The 20131-nt window shown below is 43.8% G+C and overlaps 1 protein-coding gene and 1 pseudogene across 3 annotated transcripts in view; one reads left to right on the top strand and one right to left on the bottom strand.

Annotated features, from left to right (window-relative positions):
* Window positions 1–20131, top strand: part of RANBP10 (RAN binding protein 10) — a 64341-nt gene that overhangs the window by 28542 nt on the left and 15668 nt on the right. The gene's annotated exons all lie outside the window — the stretch shown is intronic.
* On the bottom strand, window positions 4892–6523 carry LOC308637287 (glucosamine-6-phosphate deaminase 1-like; annotated as a pseudogene). The gene is made up of 4 exons: window positions 6354–6523; window positions 5637–5972; window positions 5173–5503; window positions 4892–4923 (listed from the first exon to the last, which is right to left on the bottom strand). The product of its transcript is annotated as a glucosamine-6-phosphate deaminase 1-like (transcript).

Raw genomic sequence — 20131 nt, 5'->3', positions numbered from 1 at the left:
GCTCCTTGTGTTGCTTCTGGAGAACTGTCACCAGGCAGTTATTTTCTCCATGAAGAGTTTGGAAGGCTGTCCTCTGATACCATCATGGCAATGGGTGAACATAGAATCTTTCAGGCCACTCAGGCACTTTGCTCCTGTTGGAGCTGCTGGTGACCAAATTGCCCCTGTGTTCTAGGATCTTTCTGTTCTTTACAGAAAGCATCTTATTTCAACATAACCATGATGACTGTGAGTTTATTGTGTACCTACTATGTATCAGGCACTGAGCCCAGCCTAGGGTAAATAGACATGGTCCCTGTCTCTATGAACTTTTCCCAGTGGGGGGACATACATTAGCTGATAACCCTGCAAGGGGCCTTTTGCACTTTGGTCAGTGCCTTGAGAGTGTGCTGGTTTCAGGCCTTCCTGAGGAAGTAACATTCAGGCTGGGATCTGAAGTAGTGGATGATTGGACTGAAGCTCCTAGTAATGTACCTTAAGAGCATTGCTGACCATTTGTTGCAAGAATGCTTTTATTGTAAAATGGTCTGAAGTAGCCATTTTGATGCTGAGTCTCTGTGACTTTAGGAGCAAGTGGGAGAGCATGAGTCAAATATCTCTTGTCTGAGTCATTCCAAGAAAAGAGATTAAATCAGGAAGTCTGGTCTTGGTCTGCTCAGCTGCTGCTATTGAGAAGCATCTGGTCTTCAGCTTTTCGTTCTGTCTCTTATGAGCCTTTAGAAGAGAAGCTTGTGAGGAAGGAAGGCCCTAGGCTTGGAACTTTTGTTATGGACCTTATTGTTTTGAGTGTGTGAAACCAACCAGAACTAATGCCAGACTGACCTGAAAGCCTGTGCCCCTTGCTTTCTGAAGTATGTGCTTCCAGACTATGGAGGATCATCTTTCTCTCCTTTCCTCTTCTATCCCAAGTTACTCATTTCTCTAGACTTTTTAGGTCTAGGTCCTGATCAACTATGGGAGTTGTGTGAAGTGGGTAGGGAAGTATTGGCAGTAGTACTTGACTTTCCTTGAAGGGACCCAGAGGGCTCTTTTATGGCTTGTGAGTGGTTGGCTGGACTTGGGCGGGCCCCAAAAAGGGACCCTCCTAGCAGGAGAATTCAACTCAACTGATTCCACTTTATATTTGAGCAGATTACCCTTCCAGAAACCTCAGTTCTTTGCTTAAGTTTCAGCAGACAGTGAACCTGCTTGCCCCAAACTGAGGTTATATTCCTACAAAGTCTGGTACTTTGCATGCTCACTATCTTTACTAATATTCACTGTCCCCACATCCATCCCTCATCCTATGATTCTGCCCCTTCCTCATCTCTCTTGCCATAACTTTTCCACTGGCTGTTTCCATGGCCTCCTGATTAATGTCTATACCTCAAACCTCTGCTCTCTACTCTCTGCACTATTCCTCTTGCCTTCTTTGGGCCTCTGATTCCTCTGCCCTGAGGACACAGTCTCTTGTTCAGCTTCATCTTTATCCACCTCTGCCCTCACTGCACACCATGTGCTGTTGACATTCCCCACTATAACACTTGGCAAAGGTTGTTCTTGCTCTGAACAGTGCCCTTCCTCCTAGACCCCTGCTATAACCTTGCCTGTGATGATCCTTCCTACCTTGCTTTATATGACTCTTTTACATCTACTGAGTTGGTGAGTTCCTTGGGACTTGGACCACATCTATTCATCCCTATCCCCCTACATTTAGCACAGTGCCTGACGTGACATACTTGAGTTTTGGAATGAGGCTGTTCCTGCATTTTTTTTTTAATATTTATTTTTTAGTTCTCGGCGGACACAACATCTTTGTTGGTATGTGGTGCTGAGGATCGAACCCGGGCCGCACGCATGCCAGGCGAGCGCGCTACCACTTGAGCCACATCCCCAGCCCCTGTTCCTGCATTTTGTTGGGCTTTACCTCAACTTGATGGGCTTGTCAGCCGACTGTGGTTCTGGAACCAGTCTTGAGCCAGGTACCATAGGCCTGTAGTCTGCCTTCATTTTGGAACTCAGCCTTATCCCACTGCTCTAACCTTTGTGGCACTGATTCTGCATGGGACTCTGCCACCACCTTCTCCCTGGATGAGGAGTGACCATCCTCTTTTCTGTGTGTCATGAATCAACAGCTAGCTCACATTTGGTCTTGTGGGGAGATAGAGCTCAAGGGCTGTGAAGCTTCCATGATCTTCTGATTGATATTCTTAGCTTGTGAATCAGTAAGGCTCAGTGGCTAAGAACATGGACTTTGGAACCTCATTGTATTTGCATCCTAGCAACTCTGCCAGGAGTGGTTACTTAACTTCTTGATGCCTCAATTTCCCCATTTGTAAAATGGAAGTGTTATTTGTATATAACTCATAGGATATTGAAAATTAATGAGTTAATTCCTATAAAGTGCTTAGAATAGTACCTGACATAAAGATATGTGTGAATGTTAGCTACTGTTATTAATGGGAAAGATTATTTTTTTTCTGCCTGAAGAAGTACATATTCAGTTAAAATGTTTTTTGTTTTTTTTTTTATTTAGTTGGGGTTTTTTGTTTTTTTTTTTTTTTTTTTTTTTTTTTTTTAGTACTGGGGATTGAATTCAGGGCACTCAACCTCTGAGACACATCCCTAACCTTATTTTATATTTTATTTAGAGACAGTGTCTCACTTACTTGCTTAGCGCCTGGCTTTTGCAGAGGCTAGCTTTGAACTCTCCATCCTCTTGTCTCAGCCTCCTGAGCTACTGGGATTACAAGCGTGTGCCACTGTACCTGGCTATTTATTTAGTTTTATTCTTAAAAAAAACAATTTTTTATTTGGTACTAGAGATTGAATCCATGGGTACTGTATCTCTGAGCCACATTTATTTGATTTTTTTGTAATACTGGGGATTGAACCTAGTGTTGCTATACCTCTGAGCTTTCATCCCTAGCCTATCTTTTAATTTATTATTATTATTATTAGATACTAGAGATTGAACCCAGGAACACGTAACCCTGAGCCATATTCGTAGCCCTATCTATCTATGTATCTATTTATTTATTTTTGAGACAGAGTCTCACTAAGTTGCCTAGGATCTTGCTTATTTGCTGAGGCTGGCCTTAAACAACTAAGCCTCCCGAGTTGTATTTGCGTCCTAGCAACTCTATTACCTATCTTAGTCTCCCGAGTTATTGGGTTTACAGCCATGCTCTACTATGTCTGGCCTTTTTACTTTATTTTAGGGCAGGGCCTCACTGAGTTGTCCAGACTGGCCTCGATCTTGCTATCGTCCTGCCTCAGCCTCCCAAGTTGCTGGGATTATAGGCATGTATCACCATACGAAGCTAAAATTCTTTTATGAATACTTGCATATCAGAGTGGAATTAGCTATCATTGAAACCACATTTTCCCTCACGTGCTCATGTTTTCTATATTTGGGTAGACATATAGCAGGAGTGGAATTGTGGAAGAAGATAGTGAAACAATCAGGATGTTGATGTTTCCAGTACTTTCTCGTAGGCTGTACTAGCTCTGTGAGGACATCTCTGCCTCTAGGGAAAGGGCAGGCACTCTGGGGTCTCAATTGGGGCAGATGATAATAGGAGCCTCACCCATGAGGCTATGGTACTCAGACTTTCTTGGGAGCATGTGGTATGTCTTAGCTTGCATTGGCAGAGGTTTCTTTCTTTCTTTCTTTTTTTTTTTTTTTTTGGTACCAGGGATTGAACCTGGGGGTACTTTACCACTGAACCATATCCCCAACACTCCCCCTTTTTATTTTATTTTTAATTTTTTGGAAAATATTGGATTTAATAGAAAATATCACATTGTAAACAAGTCCACTGACTATTTAGCTTAACATAGAATGACAGCACAATCACGTATAAAAGCTAAAGGATGAGATGCTGGTGCCAAAGGCAGCACTTAAAGAGAGGCCTGAGCTAGAATTTTCCCAGAAATCGGCGGCAGTAGCTTTAAACAGGCACAAGAACAGGGAGGCTGAGGCAGCAACCACTCCACAAAGGCTTAGGGGCATAAAAGGAGAACAGAAACAAAATATTTGGGAAGGAGAACTGAAGGACAAAGGAGCAAAGGGTTTTTGTTTTTCCAAGTTATTTTTTGTGGTGCTGGAAACAGAACCCAGGGCCTCATGTACACTAGGCAAGTGCCACATCCACAGCCCAGGCTTATAATTCTTGATGTTCTGACAACATCAGATCCTACCACACAAACCTGAGAGGGTTAAAGAAGCAGGGTATGTTAAATGGGGCAACAATACTAGAAGTATCTGGTGTGTGGCCTTGGCACTCAACTCTGAGGGAGGCAGGAGAGTATGGCACTTATGTGTAGTGACTAAACTCAAAACAGAGCTGCTTTCTACCCCATCACCTTGTCTGATCACAATACTAAAGTTTGTAGAAGTGTCTGTTGCTCCCGTGTGTCTCCTGCTTACTGATGAGTATGTAAAAGAGACCTCTGACAAAAACACAGTGCTCTAGAGGACAAAGGTTTCTACCTCTCTCCTTTTGGGTCCCCAAAGGGAGAGAAATTTGTCATGGATGGACCCCTGGAGGCTTTGGACTTAATAGCAAAAGCTACCTCTTTAGCCCCAGCCACCCAAATCCTCCTCCAAGGAGTCCTCCCAGTTCATGGAAAAGCCATCTTGAGAGTAGAAAAACAACTTGGGGAAAGAAAGTAAGGAACAGTTTTCTTTCTGTGGTACTTGTGGTACCAGAGAAGCTGCTACCTTGTATGTCATTTAGATATCAAGATATCAAGTTTACACCTTAACCTGAAACAGCAGTTCTCACATTAAGTTCTCCTCCTCCTGCTCAAGAGGAGGTCTCAAGACTTCAAAGAGATTGAGTCCAAAATATACAAGCCTCTAATTCCCACCCATTTGAGAATAGGTGCACATAAGGATAGAAATTCCTCACAGGAGTGTGTTGTACTTGTGAACAGTGGCTATGGCAGAACAAAAAGCCAAGAAGCCCTAACATGGGTGTGGTGAACATCAAAATGATGGAGAACACTGTTCAGAGATTGTTCATTCGACAGCTGAACTCCATGACAAGGCTTCTAGCCTCAGAACCAAGAAGAGTAAATTCATCTACTTACTGCAGTAACCATACTGGACTAAAGAAAAACAATTCTGTTCTCCTAAAGAAAATTTCCTATGAGGTACTGATAGTAGGTCCCAGCATGGGCTAATACTGTATAGTTTCTTAGGAGACTGGCTTTTCTCAATTTCTTTCTCTTTGATATTATACAGGGGGTCCACCAACTTGTTATGAATAAGATTAAACCTTTGAAATACTTGGCAGTCTTCACTTTCACCTCCAAGGTGGCATCTTCATCACATACGAACACAGTGCAGGGATGCTGCTGGAAGGCAGACATGGTCCACATATGGTTCAGCAAAAGTGTTGTGAGCGCCTGTGATGAGGATCATCACCTCTCTAGCATGCATGACAGTGCCCACACCCACTGTCAGGGCCATGGTGGGCATCTTGGCAAGATCACCGTCAAAGAACCTAGCATTGGGCTGGGGTTGTGGTCAGTGCTAGAGTGCCTGCCTAGCACGTGCAAGGCCCTGGGTTCAATCCTCAGCACCACTTAAAAATAAATAAATAAAGGTAATGTGTCCAACTACAACTAAAAAATAAAAGAAAGAAAGCATTGGCTAGAATGGTGTCCATGGCCAATGTCTTTACACGAGTCCTGGACACTAGGCTGGAACCTGGCTCATTGAAGCCAATATGTCCATCAGGGCCGATCCCTCCAATAAACAGCTCAGTCCTGCCTATAGCCTTGATCTTCTCCTCAAAGGTATCACACTCAGCCTGCAGGTCAACTGCATTCCCATCCAGAATGTGGGTGTTCTCTGGATGGATATCAATGTGCTTGAAGAACTCGTTCCACATAAAGGAGTGGTAACTCTCTGGGTAGTCCCAAGGAAGGCCCACATACTTGTCCATGTTGAACATCTTCACATATTTAAAGGAAATATGTGAATTTTTTTTTATTTTTTTATTTTTTAGTTACTGAGGATTGAACTCAGGGGCACTTGACCACTGAGCCACATCCCCAGCCCTATTTTGTATTTTATTAAAGACATGATCTCCCTGAGTTGCTTAGCACCTCGCTAAATAGCTGAGGCTGGCTTTGAACTCGTGATCCTCCTGCCTCTGCCTCCTGAGCTGCTAGGATTATAGGCGTGGGCCACCACGGTTGGCAGGTCTCCATTCTTACAGTACTCAATCAGTTTCCTTTTTTAAAAAAAAAAAATATTTATTTTTCAGGTGTAGATGGACACAATGCATTTATTTTATTTACTTGTTTTTATGTGGTGCTGAGGATCAAACCCAGGGTCTCACACGTGCAGAGTGCTCTACCTGCTGAGTGCCCTCAATCAGTTTCTTATAGCAGCCAAGCAGGGTGCTCCCAGTCGGGAGAACCATGGTGAAGTACTTGTTTGGTCCTGGGTTGAACTGATGCGGTTCCTGATATATTTGGCCGCCCACTCACTGGCCTGTGAATAGTGTTCCAGGATGATGAGCTTCATCTTGTCGCGGACGCCTCCCAATGCCTCCTGCCTCCCGTGGCTGCAGAGGCGACTCTGCTGGCTGCTGGGCCTTGCACTGGTCCCCTCTCCCTTTAAAAAACAACAACAACACTTTTTTAGTTATACATGGTCACAATATCTTTATTTTGTTTATTATTTATTTTTATGTGATACTGAGAATCAAATCCAGTGCCTCACATGTGTGAGGCAGACGCTCTGCCACTAAGCCACAACCCCAGACCTCCCTAGCTCTTTTTAAATATTTTATTTAGAGACAGGTTCTCACTGAGTTGCTTAGAGCCTTGCTAAGTTGCTGAGGCTGGTTTTGAACTTGTTATCCTTCTGCCTCAGCCTCCCGAGCCGCTGTGATTATAGGTATGCTCCATCAGGCCCAGCCCAGCAGAGGTTTCTGTTGGAAGATGTAGAAGTTTGGAGGTTTATCTTTTCAAGGTGTTCTTTGGCCTCCTTAAGTGTGAAACTAAGGAACAGGTTTGGCCCCAAAATTAGAATACCGGAACCTGTGGCTAAATGACTCGGAAGCAGGGCAAGTTGATACACAGGGTGAGTGTACCTGTGGCCCCACCCTCACCTTGGGAAGCTGGCAGGGAAGGCCAGGTGCTGGGATATCTAGGTTGGGGAAACAGGGAGAGAAAGGCCAGATTGTACACAGAGAATGGGGTTTGGACTTCTCCCAAGTTCAAGTGATTTTGAGGATGGAAGGAAGGTCAAATCTTGCTTCTATGTCATGTGCCACTGACAGAGCCAGGGAGACGGGCTGTGTTGACAGGAGGGCAGTCTGCATCAAAGCTGGGTAACTGGTGTCATCCTCCTTGCCTTTTCTCTGGCAAGGCAGCTGTTCTTGTGGTGTGGCACATATTACCTTAATTACTACAGCCCTTCAAAGGAGAGCAAAGGTCCACTGAGCCTCACTTTCCTTGATTGTAACTGTCGGCAGAGGAGTAACTAGAAGAACCACAGCTGGGGTATGAGAGTGCAAGGCATATTTCCTGAATCAGGTGGTGTCTGGCAGCTAGGACTTGGTCTAGGGAGGAAGGGAGAGAAGAAGCGAGGGGCATGGGTTTGGGGGCTTTCTGTTTTCCTTCCACAGGATGGTCAAATCAGCTCTTCCCTCTCCTAAAGCCCATCTTACCAAGCCCTCTTTGATTGGCCTGTCAGGAAAATAGGCCCACTTGGCACTTGCTTCTACTAGGTGGGCCACATTCTGCATAGAGCTGATATTTTACATCTGCACATGCCATGGGAGAGATAACAGAGATCTAGGCAGAATACAGGGCCATGCCAGGTTCAAGAGAGAGCGGAGGCTAGCACCTGCTGGTGTGTCAAGCACTGATAGTAAGCAACAGGGTGTTCAATATTTCCCTCTCTATTCTCTTACGAGTGCATCATGTTCCGTGAAAGGTGTCTGCCTGGAGCAAATACCAGTATCAGGTGGCTTTCTGTAGCAGATATCTGAGACTACTGGCATGTAGACCCAGCTACACCCTTTGGCTGCCCTTAGGCTTCTCTGGCCATCAGGAATGACACATATGATCTGTGGAAGGCACCTTTCTACGTAGGTTCAAGCTGTATCATCCTTTGCCCTGTCCATGGCTTCAAGTTGACACCCGAGTTCTGTCTCAGTAGGCGGCCTGGAAGCTTGTGGGAAGGTATGCCACACCTGGTGTCAGCCCCTGTTGTCATTAGCTACCTGCAGAGGCAGCCTTTTTATCCTGCCCTCTTTACAGTGATTTCCATTGCCGATGCACCCTCTTGCCTGTAGCTGTCAGAGGCATAGCTTTGGGGTTACCTTGATCCTGTTCCTTGGCCTAAGAGTCTAGAAGCTCAGGGTAACAACCATGGGAGTTGTATGACAAAGCTGTTCTCTGCTACACCATGGCATTTGCTGAAAGAGAAAAATCTCTTCTGTTTGTCCATTATGTATTGTCAAGCTGTTCCAGGGAGTGGGCCTGTCAGATTTTTAAAGACATTTAAGGTTATGGGGCAAGCATATGTCCTGCTGATTTCTGAAGAGGGGTGGCTCATGGAATAGCCCTACCATAATGTCTTCCATGCCACGTGGGCTCTCTGCATCACAGCTCTAGCCTCAGAAAGCCTTTGGTTAACCAGCCCACACCTTCTCCTCCATAGCTAGCCTCGAGAGTGACATTGAGAGCCACTGGGCATGGACCTTGAGCTCTACTGAGTGCTCCCAGGGCCAGTGGCCTCCCTAGGATACTGGGGACAAGCAAGAGCAGAGCCAGCTTGGGGCTATAGCTGATGGCCTATTCAGGCTGTTCATTAAGAGAGGTGGGTAGTGATCAGCTTCACCCCTGCCTGCTCCCTCAGGGCAGAAGGGAGCAGGAAGTACTACAAGCGCCCAAGTGTGATCAGTGAGCTGGTCTTCAAGATAGTGAGGGAAGACTGGGGGCTTAGCTTAGTGGTAGAGAGCTTACAAGCATGTTTAAGACCCTGGATTCAATCTCCAGTACCTCAAAAACAAAATGAGATAGTAAGAGAAGGGAAGTCTTGCCAGCAAGTATCTCCTTGGGCTTGAGCCCCACATACATTCTCATTAATCCTGCTGACTCTGGAAGAAGAGTTCAGAGGAAGGAAACTAGAAGCTAAGTAGCAGAATTGGGATTCAAAAAAAGGTTGAGGTGGGAGGATCACTTGAGCCCACAAGTTCAAGACCAGCCTAGACAACAAAGTGAAACACTATTTCAAACAAATTCAAGTCTCCTGGCCCCAGTGTCCATGATGATGGATGCGCTTGTTGGGGAGATGAATGGTTTGTTAGCTATTGCTCAGACTAGGTTTGTGTGTGAGGCATGGACTGGCCCCCTTTGTGCTGGTCAGTCTTGAATCAGACCTTATGGTCAGCTCCACTCTAGCCCCCTTCCAAGGTTCTGGGCTAATGTACACATGGTTTGGTGTAGCAATAGAGTCCTCTCCTTTCCTTACCACCCTGGGACTGAGACCTTTGATGTGTTGTGGCAGATGGCAGTGGCATGGATGGATTCCTGGAGCAGTCATGCTGTAGTCCTTGGTTGCCCCATGAGGAGTTTCCCACCTCTAGAGATGGTATCTGGAAATGCCAAGGTGATGAGCCATTTCCTCAGCCACCCTTGCTCTTTGTTGTGTCTTCATGATTGAGTGATGATGCAGAGGAAGTGGGTGCTGCCAGAACTTCTGAACTGGGCAGTTGGGGCCTTCTGCGTTGGCCCAAATGTGGCTTGGCTTCTCCTTGTGTTACTAGCATATAATTGGTTTATGGCATACCAGGGGCTGGGCTTTTCTGTGTGTGCACCAGGCTGGCTGCCCATCAATTCTCTTTGGGAGTGACAGTCTTTTCTCTCTAAGTCTCTTTGGAGATGGAAGAATGGTGAGTTGGGTGGCACACTCTGTGAGAGCATTCTCTGTCATATAGCCCAGCCATCCTTCTAAGCCAGAGCCAGTTGGACATGACTCCTTGTAGGGCCTAACCCAGGCAGTGGTGCTTGCTGGTTCTTTTACAGTCCTCATGTCCTGTTGCCCTCTAGGACAACTATCTCTGGTCTTACAGTGAGAGTGAGAACCCTCACTTCCAAGCACATCATCAAGGGGTGGGTGTCCTGTTCCAAAACAGAGGGTAGTGGGACTGGAAGGGAGGCACACTCAGGCATAGCTACTGGCTCCCATATTCGGAAGGGGACCATAGACTCTTCTCAAGCTGCTAAGAATATTTGCATGCCCTGCCCTATTTCATAGATATAGAAACTGAGAGATCTGGAAACTTATTGGGAGTAGAGGTAAGTCTGCAATCTGACTGCAGACCTTTTTCCTGGCCCCAGAAGTGACTTCACTTTTAGTCTCTATAAGTGGGAGCATGTAGGGAGACAGTTTTGTTGTTCTGGTCTTTTCTCCCTCCCTCCCTTCTTTCCTTCCTTCCTTCTGCTAGGGATTGAATTCAGAGTTGCTGTACCACTGACCCATATCCCCAGTATCCCCAGCCCTTTTTATTTTTTATTTTGAGACAGGATCTCATTGAGTTGCTAAGGCTGGCCTCAAACTTGCAATTCTCCTGCCTCAGCCTCGAAAGCTGTTGGGATTACAGGCATGTACCACCTCGCCCACCTTTGTTTTTCTTTAAATTTTTTTTTTAAAGAGAGAGAGAGGAGAGAGAGAGAGAGAGAGAGAGAGAGAGAGAGAGAGAGAGAGAGAGAGAGAGAATTTTTAATATTTATTTTTTAGTTCTCGGCGGACACAGCATCTTTGTTGGTATGTGGTGCTGAGGATCGAACCCGGGCCGCGCGCATGCCAGGCGAGCGCGCTACCACTTGAGCCACATCCCCAGCCCCTGTTTTTCTTTAATTAAGATGAAATATGACTACCAACAAAATTCAGTTGAACCCTGTGTTGCCCAACATGGTTTGTTGCGTTGTGGTCTGACCCTTTGACAATCTGGTATCCAGACTTCCTGCAGCCTTTGACCACATTGCCCTCTTTAACAGATATGAGCACCACGTGAGCCAGGTGTTATGCAAGGTAATCAGAAAGATGCTTGGATGTGATCCCTTTAGTCAGAGTATGTTGACTGCATGAAGGAAGAGAAACCCATCTCTGACCAGTACAGTTCCCAGGCCTCAGGAAGGGTAAACAGGTGTCAGATCTTGGGGACCCAAATGCTGTCCATGACTTCCTCTCTTCTGTCTCTTGCATCCTCTGCTTTGTGCTTATAGCTTTAGTATCTTGAACTGGCTTTTTTGGGGTACTGGGGATTGAACTCAGAGGCACTTAACTACCAAGTCACATCCCTAGTCCTTTTTTTATGTTTTATTTTGAGACAGGGTCTTGCTGAGCTGTTTAGGGCCTTCCTAAGTTGCTAAGGCTGGCTTTGAACTTGTGATTCTCCTGCCTCAGCCTCCTACACGCTGGGATTACAGGCGTGCACCACCATGCCCCACTTGAACTGGCTTTCAACTGGGATAATGGCAGAAAGGAACTTTGAAACCTCCTCTCTTCCAGGCTTCCTTAGGAAAGTTCCACGAAGATTTCTGATTGTTCCAGCTTGGGTCATGTGGCCCTGGGGGTGGATCTACTGTGTTTAGCAGTCCCCACTGGAGTCACAGGGTTGGCACAGGGAAAGGGCTATCCCCTAAAAGATGGGGAATGGGACACACAGATCCTGGCTTATCCCCCTATCATGCTTTGATCTTGAAGGCTGGGTAAAGGGGACCAGGAGTACTGTGCCCAAATGCTTTTCAAGGTGAAAGAACCCTGTCATGCATACATAGAGAATAGTTTGGGTGAAGTCAGTTCCTGGGATCCTGAATTCTTGTAATTTTTCTGATGGAACCCAGTTTTGAGAAGCTCACTTTATTCTGTCAGAGCAGCTTCCTTTTCCCTGCCCCACATTAAAGTAGCTTACCTGGAGGGCTTTCAGAATTGCCAACAGCTCTACACTCTCCCACTTCCTGAGAAGGCATGTGGCTCACTGAGCATCAGTGCCATCTGAGAGGGATAGTTCTGTGATAAGAACCAAACTGCAGAGGTCCTTCAGGCATCCAGGGCTCCAGGGGGCTTTCTTTCTTTTGACTGGAATTGAGCCCAGTGTTGTTGCTTTGCCATTGAGTTAACATCCCTAGTCGTCTCATCTATATCTATATCTATATCTATACACACACACACACATACATACACACACATATGTGTGTGTGTATGTGTATGTGTATATATATGTGTGTATATATATACACGTGTGTGTGGTGTATGTGTATGTGTGTGTGTGTGTGTGTATATATATATATATATATATATATATATATATATATATATATATATATTTAGGGAAGAGCTTTTAACTTTTATTAATATTTTCATGCATTGTGATTTCCAGAAAACACATTAGACGCAGGGGCTTTTTATGTTCTAAAGCAGTAAGGGCTTGAAAACCAAGTTAGGGGAGGCCATGCAGACTGACTAGAGCAGAATGGAGTTCCTGCCAACAGGTGCCATGACAAACTTGGAATGTTCCATTAAAAAAAAAAAAAATAGGAGATTCACAGCATCTATTATAGAAGGTGTGCCTTTTACCAGAGCCAGCATGGAAGGGTCCTATGTTAGCTCTGTGGGATTCTAAAGAGAAAGCCAAATTAGACCTTTAAAGTAATTTTTAGGTAATTTTTATTTTCAATTAGCTTGGAGTAGGAAGAATGGAAACATATGGATGAAGTCATGAAAGATGAGAACTAGTCATTAAGATCTGTTGAGCCCATTCAGTGGCATTCAACTGTAATCCCATAACTCAGGCTGAGGCAGGAACATAGAAATTTCTAGGTCAGCCTCAGCAGCTTAAGGAGACCTGTTTCAAAATAAAAAGACTTCCAGGCTGCATTTCTCACAGGGCACCTTTTTACTTTTTATAATCTAAAAACCTAAATTGCTGAGGCTTTTACCAAATTGCTGAGGCTGGCCTTGAATTTGTAATCCTCCTGCTTTAGCCTCCCGAGTCATGCCCTGCTAGGGTTTCTAACAGGCAAGCGTGCTTCTGTGAGGATGGTAAGCTGAGACTGACAACAGGCATGTTACAGAATGAAGACTGATTTCTTAAAAATGGCATTGGTTGTACCAGCTCCTCTCCACACTATAACTTCCAAGGCCTGAGGATAGTGTTTTGGAGGGTTGGAGGACTGAATCCATTTAGGCAACAGCATATCCTTTAACATCTCCTCAGATCTTGGGTTCTTCTAGCATGTGTCTGTTCTGTCCTTTTCAGTCCTTGGCTAGCCTAATTTTTTCTCCTAAAGACAAGACAGAAAGCCTTTGTATTAGGACAGTACAGTAGGAAAATCCTCCAGTGACTTCACTCGGAGTCACTTGCATAACAGATGTGACACACAGGATCATCCTTGTGTGGAGTTTTCTGTCCATACCACTGCTTGTCTGGTGAGCATTCCCCATCACACTGTCTGCATCAGGTACAGAGCCATGAAGTGCCTGGTCCTGCCATCATCTTTCCTGCCTTGTAATAGCCACCCACCTATTCAATGTCCAAGACAACGACTCAAGCCTGAGATTTCTAAAAGGCCTGCCGTTTCTGCCCGTCTTCTCTGACTTTTATTAAATGGTGCTGCCGTCTAACCACTTGCAAGGGAAAAGACCCTGGGCACTACCTTTGTTTTCTGTCGTACCGTCAGCACCTATACCCCTCCAGTCCTACCCGTTCTGCTCCAGCCTTCAGACTTTTCTGTCCCACAGATGGGCTGAACTTGCTCCCTTGACTCCAAAGTTTCTTCCTTCTGACATTTTTGTCAAGTCGACCTCTGTTCAGGGGTCACCCCCTCAGCAAGAATCAGCCTGACCACCTCTCCCATCTGTTTTGTCCCCACTCCCATCTCTAGCCCTTCATCTGGCTTTGTTTTCTTCAGAGCACATTTTATCTACAGATGTTTCTGTCTGCCAGTTTGTTTACTTATGTGTTATCTGTTTTCTCCTTTCATGATCTACACCTCTACTTGAAAACTCCAGGAGTAAGCCTTTGTTAATAATTTGGTGGCCAGGGGATGGTGCTTATCTTCTCCAAAGGAGGAGAATGTCTCACCATAACTATAAACAATGCTGCAGCAGCAGCCATTATTACTGGGAAGTGTATAGCATTTCATATCCTTCCTTTTGCACACACGCTCATATGTTAAGGTACACACCTTATATACACACACAGGCTCTTAATTGGGTTTGGAAAAAATACTGGCATAAGATGATGTCGTCAGTCAAAAATACATTATGACTCTGTGTTATTCTTGAAAAGCTTCTAACTGCTTAGCACTTGAAAGAGCAGGAAACAGAAATGAGGTGTTGCTTCACAACACTGATAATTTCAGATGCTCAGTAGCTTCTTTTGTGACCACAGAGTACTTTATTTGTTTCTTATTGCTGCTGTAAGTGGCTTAAAGTAATCATCTTACAACTCTGAAGAACAGAAATTCTAAAATAGATGTGTGGGCAGGGCTGTATTCTTTTTGGAAAAAATTCTTTTCCTTGTTTTTTTTTTTTTTTTTCCCTTTGTGATGCTGAGGTTGAACCCCGGGCTCACACATGCCAGATGAATGCTTTACCACTGAGCCATATCCCCAACCCCTTTTCTAACTCTAGAGGCCACTGGCATTCCTTAACTCATAGGCCTTCTTCCATCTTCAAAGCTAGCAATGCAGTGTCTTTTATTTTATAATTATGATTGTATTGGTGAATCCAGATAATTCAGGATAAAATCTCCCCATTTCAAGAGCTTATAACTTCTGTAAAATCCTTTTAACCAAGGAAGATAACAGTCATGGGCCACCACAGTGAAGTGATGGCAAATCCTGAATTGACTCTCAATAAATGTTTTATGTGTTTTATTGTGTTCTTCAGTATTTTGAATTTAAAATCCATATTTATAGCCAGAGCTTTTATTTATTTTTATTTTATTTTATTTTTTTAAAGAGAGAGTGAGAGAGAGGGGGAGAGAGAGGGAGAGAGAGAGAGAGAGAGAGAGAGAATTTTAACATTTATTTATTTTTTCTTAGTTCTCGGCGGACACAACATCTTCGTTTTTATGTGGTGCTGAGGATCGAACCCGGGCCGCACGCACGCTAGGCGAGCGCGCTACCGCTTGAGCCACATCCGCAGCCCTAGCCAGAGCTTTTAGGCAGTAAAAATTCTATGCTAGTTTTGTCAAAATAATGATGTACTTTAATTTTGAAGAAAAGTATTCAAAATATTTATATTTTTCATTTCAAGTCTTTGAACTTTTAGGCATCTGTTGTTTGGGTAGTATGTTTTATTTTGTTTTGTTTTGATAATGGCTTTTGAGCTCTCCTATACACTGAGACAAAAATATATTTCAGATATCCTTGAGTCACTAAGTAGGAAATGATTCTTCCTTATGGTTTAAGTAGCTTTGATCAATCAAACAGCAAAATTATTGTTAGGTTTTCTACTGTATCTACTGCTTCAGCCTGAGAATATGAAAAAAGAAAACCTCCCGGTTTGTGTCTTGTACTTACTAAACAGTAAAATCTACATAAAAGATCTCACACACAGTATCATCCTTATGTGATTAAAAAGGTGGACTGGTGGCTGAGACTGGGAACCAGTGGCAAATGGACACACAGATGTGTGTGTACACATAATCATACCACCTCTCAGACTCCTGACATGCTGGGCCCTGGAGGGAGTGGTCATGAGGTTGTGTGGCCCTTGTCCTAAGGAGTTCATGGTCTCAGGTAAGAAGGGCAGACAGCCCAAGGAACATTTGATTGGAGAGACCCAGTAGGAACCAAGCAGTGGACCAGAGATATAGACTATGTACTAGAGGAGGACCAAAGAATGTTATCGAAAATCTCAAGAGACAGGCATTGGATTGGGTCATTATACATTGGCATGAGGGGAGGATTCAGTGGACATCACCATGGGCTTAGGTCTGATAAGACCCATAGGAATAGAAAGCAGCCCTTCTGAAGGACTTTGGCAGAAGAATCAAGATGGGCAGTGGCCACATAAGCAGTGAACTTGGCTTTGGGAAAGGTTCTGGTGGTCATGCAGCACCCAGGAGGGCCCTACCTATCTTCTGACATTTTAGACCCCTGGCTATACATAGAAAGCCAAGTACACAGAGTTAAGCCATGCTCTTCTAATAGGTGGCCTCATTGTGTTCAGTCACTATGTGGTGTGTGGAAGTCCCCATGCTTAGGGGGAGGACTTCTATGGCTCACATGGCCCATAGGTGGGATCCTGAGTCAGGGGAAGCTGGTGGTCATGCTTGGGGCCACCAAGCAGTCTAAGCCAGACTTGGAGGGATGATTGTCACCTTGCTCCTTACTGCTCTCCAGTTGACCCCCCTTTGTCTGTAGCCTTCCACAGGTGAGGGGAATAGCATTGCTGTTAGGAGCCTTAGGGCTTCCAAATTTCTGTCTAGGGAATGCATATTGGTTTGCCCAGAGGTGAAATGATCTGTGTATCCATCAGCATTAGAAAAGCCTCCTCACTCCTGGGCCTGGTGAGGTTAGGAGTTGGGTTGATGCTCTGAGCAGTACATTTTTCCCTGAACCAGGTAGTTCCAGTGTCTTGGGGAATTGATACAGGTCTTGGTCTTTCTAAAGCTAGTCCCTAGTATTTCTCATGCTAGTTTCCTGTGATGCAGGGGAAGAGGTGGTGAGGGCACAGCGGGCTCTGGGCCCCCACACCTGTCACCAAGACCCATTTAGCTTTACACTGCTTCCTCTGTGTACTCTAGAGAGAATCTTTGTTTAACCAAAGACTCTAGAGAGAATCTTGTTTAACCAAAACCTGACTGAAAAGACATGAAAGTTCAGGGTACTCAGGGCTTGGGTTGGGTATTGTGACCATGAGGGGCTATTTGCCATCAAGCTCATCAGTCCACATGCAGGCAGTTTGGGCTCTAGGGCTTGCTCTGCTCCTCTTCTCTAGTCATACCCCAGTTCCTTTGTCAGCCTGCAGCCCATCATCCATCCCTTCTCAACATTGTGCCTCTGCTTACAGCCTGCCTATACCCCTTGCCTTACCTGGACTAACTGCTGAGCCCCACCCTTCTTTCTGAGCACCTCAGGTACTCAGGTGTCCTTTCCCACTGACCTTTCCCTTCAGGGCAGAACTTCTACCCTTGCCCTTAGTTAGGGGAGGGATGTTTAAGCATGTTCCCTTGGACATGTTCTAGGAAATTCCCAGAGGAGCAGGCAGAAATAGGGGAACTGCCTGATGGGGCTGCTTTGGGGAGTAGACCTGCCCCATCAGTTCCCTGGCAGGCTCTGAGGACTCCATTTCTGCCCCTTAGCCAGATAGGCCTGTCCCTCTATAGCTCCCACCCTCCTGTCCTACCTGCATGTATGCCTTTGCTTGTCCATTCCCTTCAGCATGACCTTGTTCACTGGTTCCCCTATATAAAACCTTGCTATGCTTCTGAGGTCTCAGTGCTGTTCTCACCATTTCTGTTCAGTATTGTATTAGAAGGCCTAATCATTGTAGCAAGGCAGGACAGAGAAATGGAAGGCGTACAGAGTGCAAAGGAAAAAAAATAAAACTGTTTATTCTCAAGTACTATGGTCATTATATATTTTTAAAATCCCAAAGAATCTTCAGTACTAATTAGTGAATTTAGCAAGGTGCAGGATACCAGGCAAATGTATAAAAAGTATATATATGTATATATACACACACATATATTTGGCAGCCTTATCAAGAGTAAATGTACATATAATAACATTCACCCATCTAGTGTACACTTCAGTGGTTTTTAGCATATTTGTAGAGTTATTACCATCATTGTAATTTAATTTTGAAATGTTTTCATCACCCTTCCAAAATCAATTATATTTTGATATAACAGCAAAAGAGAATTGGAAATTGATTTTTTGGGGGTTGTGCTGGGGATTGAACCCAGAAGGGCAAAGCTCTACCACTGAGCTACATCCGGAGCCCTAAGAAGGTAAATAAGATAATATTAAATTTTTTTAAAAATATTTATTTATTTATTTTTTAGTTGTAGTTGGACAGAATACCTTTATTCCATTCATTTATTTTTATGTGGTGCTGAGGATTGAACCCAGGTCCCCACGCATGTTAGGTGAGTGCTCTGCCACTGAGCCACAATCCCAGCCCCAAGATAATATTAAATTAATAATGATTGGAAAGATATGCCATGTTCACAGATTAGAATAATGAATATTGTTAAGCATAATCCCAATCAAGATCTCAACAGGCCTTTGAAGGACAATGTTAAGCCAGGAGTAGTGGCGCACATCTGTAATTCCAGTGGCTCAGGAAGCTGAAGCAGGAGGATCCCAAGTTCAAAGCCAGCCTCAGCAAAAGTGAGGTGCTAAGCAACTCAGAGAGACCTTGTCTCTAAATAAAGTATAAAATAGGGCTGGGGATGTAGCTTAATGGCTGAGTGCCCCTGGATTCAATCCCCAGTACCGAAAGAAAGAAGGAAGGAAGGAAGGAAGGGAGGGAGGGAAGGATTAAGAAAAGACACATATTGGAAGAAAATATTCACAAACACGTAAAAGGATTATACTCAACGTATATAAAGAATGCTTATGTCTTGTAAAAATGAGTTAAAGGAGCCAGGCATGGTGGCACACTCTTTTACGTCCAGCTACACAGGAGGCTGAGGCCAAGGATCACAAGTTCAAAGTTAGTTTGGGCAACATAGCATTATCCTTTCTCAAAAATAAAATAATAATAAAATAAGCCAAGTGTATTGGTATACACCTGTAATTCCAGCAACTTTGGAGGCTGAGGCAGGAGGATCAAAAGTTCGAGGCCAGACTCAGCAACTTAGGACCTGAGCAACTTAGTGAGACCATCTTAAAATGAAAAATAGGTTAGGGTTGTGGTTCAGCGGTAGAGCGCTCGCCTAGCATGTGCGGGGCCTGGGTTTGATCCTCAGCACCACATAAAAATAAATGAATGGAATAAAGGTATCGTGTCCAACTATAATTTAAAAAAATTTTTTTTAAATAAATAAAAATAAAAAAGTTTGGGGATGTATCTCAGTGGTAAAGTACCCCTGGGTTTAATCCACAGTACCAAAATAACAAAAACAAAATAAGACTAAAATGGGTTAAAAATTTGAATAACAATTCCATGATTTTCTAATGAACAGATGACAAATAATTATATAAAAAGATGTTCAACATCATTGGGGCAATGCAAGTTAAAACCACAATGATATTATAATATTGTATGAAAAACTAAGAAAATATGGGAGGAAAAACCCTAAAAAAAAAATAAGAACTAGAAGAAAAAACCACTACTGCACACTATTAAAATGGCTAGAAGAAAAACAAAATCACTAAGTATGTTCATTGCTGGTGAGGATGTGGAACTCCTACATTGCTGGCAGAAAAGCAAACAACATAGCCATTTTTGGAAAACAGTTTGGCAGTTTCTTATCAAGTTAAGCATATGTTTATCTTATGACCCAGTAAATACCACTTCTAGGTACAGTATTTACTCAAGAGAAATGAAAACGTGTCTGTACTGAGACCTCTATATAAATATTTGTTGCTTTATTCATAATAGCTGGAAATTGGAAATAACTCAAATATCATCCACTGGTGAATGGATAGATATGCTGTGTTTTACAACCATGAAATGGAGTACTACTTAGCAATAAAGAAGGAAGAAATATTGATACATCTAATAACATGGAGGAATCTCAAATATGTTATGCTAAGTTCAGGAAGTCAGACACAGGATACCCCATATTCTGTGATCCTGTTTTTTTAATATATATTTATTTTTTAGTTTTAGGTGGACACAACATCTTTATTTTATTTTTTTAATGGGGTGCTGAGGATCGAACTCAGTGCCTCACACATGCTAGGCGAGCATGCTACCACTTGAGCCACCTCCCAGGCCCTGTGATCCTGTTTATATGGTACTGTGGAAAAGGCAAAACCACAGGGACAAATCAGATTGATAGGCATTGCCAGTGACTTGGGATAAGTGGAGTGGACTGACTGCAGGCAGAGAGGCCAAAGAGAACTTTTTGAAGTGATGGAAATGTCTGTCTTGATTCATTATGTTGGTAACAAAACTGTATATATTTAGATATTTGTTAAAACTCAT

This window comes from Spermophilus citellus (assembly GCF_964194105.1).
Source record: "Spermophilus citellus genome assembly, chromosome: 18".
In the NCBI taxonomy this organism is placed as follows: domain Eukaryota; kingdom Metazoa; phylum Chordata; class Mammalia; order Rodentia; family Sciuridae; genus Spermophilus; species Spermophilus citellus.
This window is presented reverse-complemented; position numbering and strand designations above follow the sequence as displayed.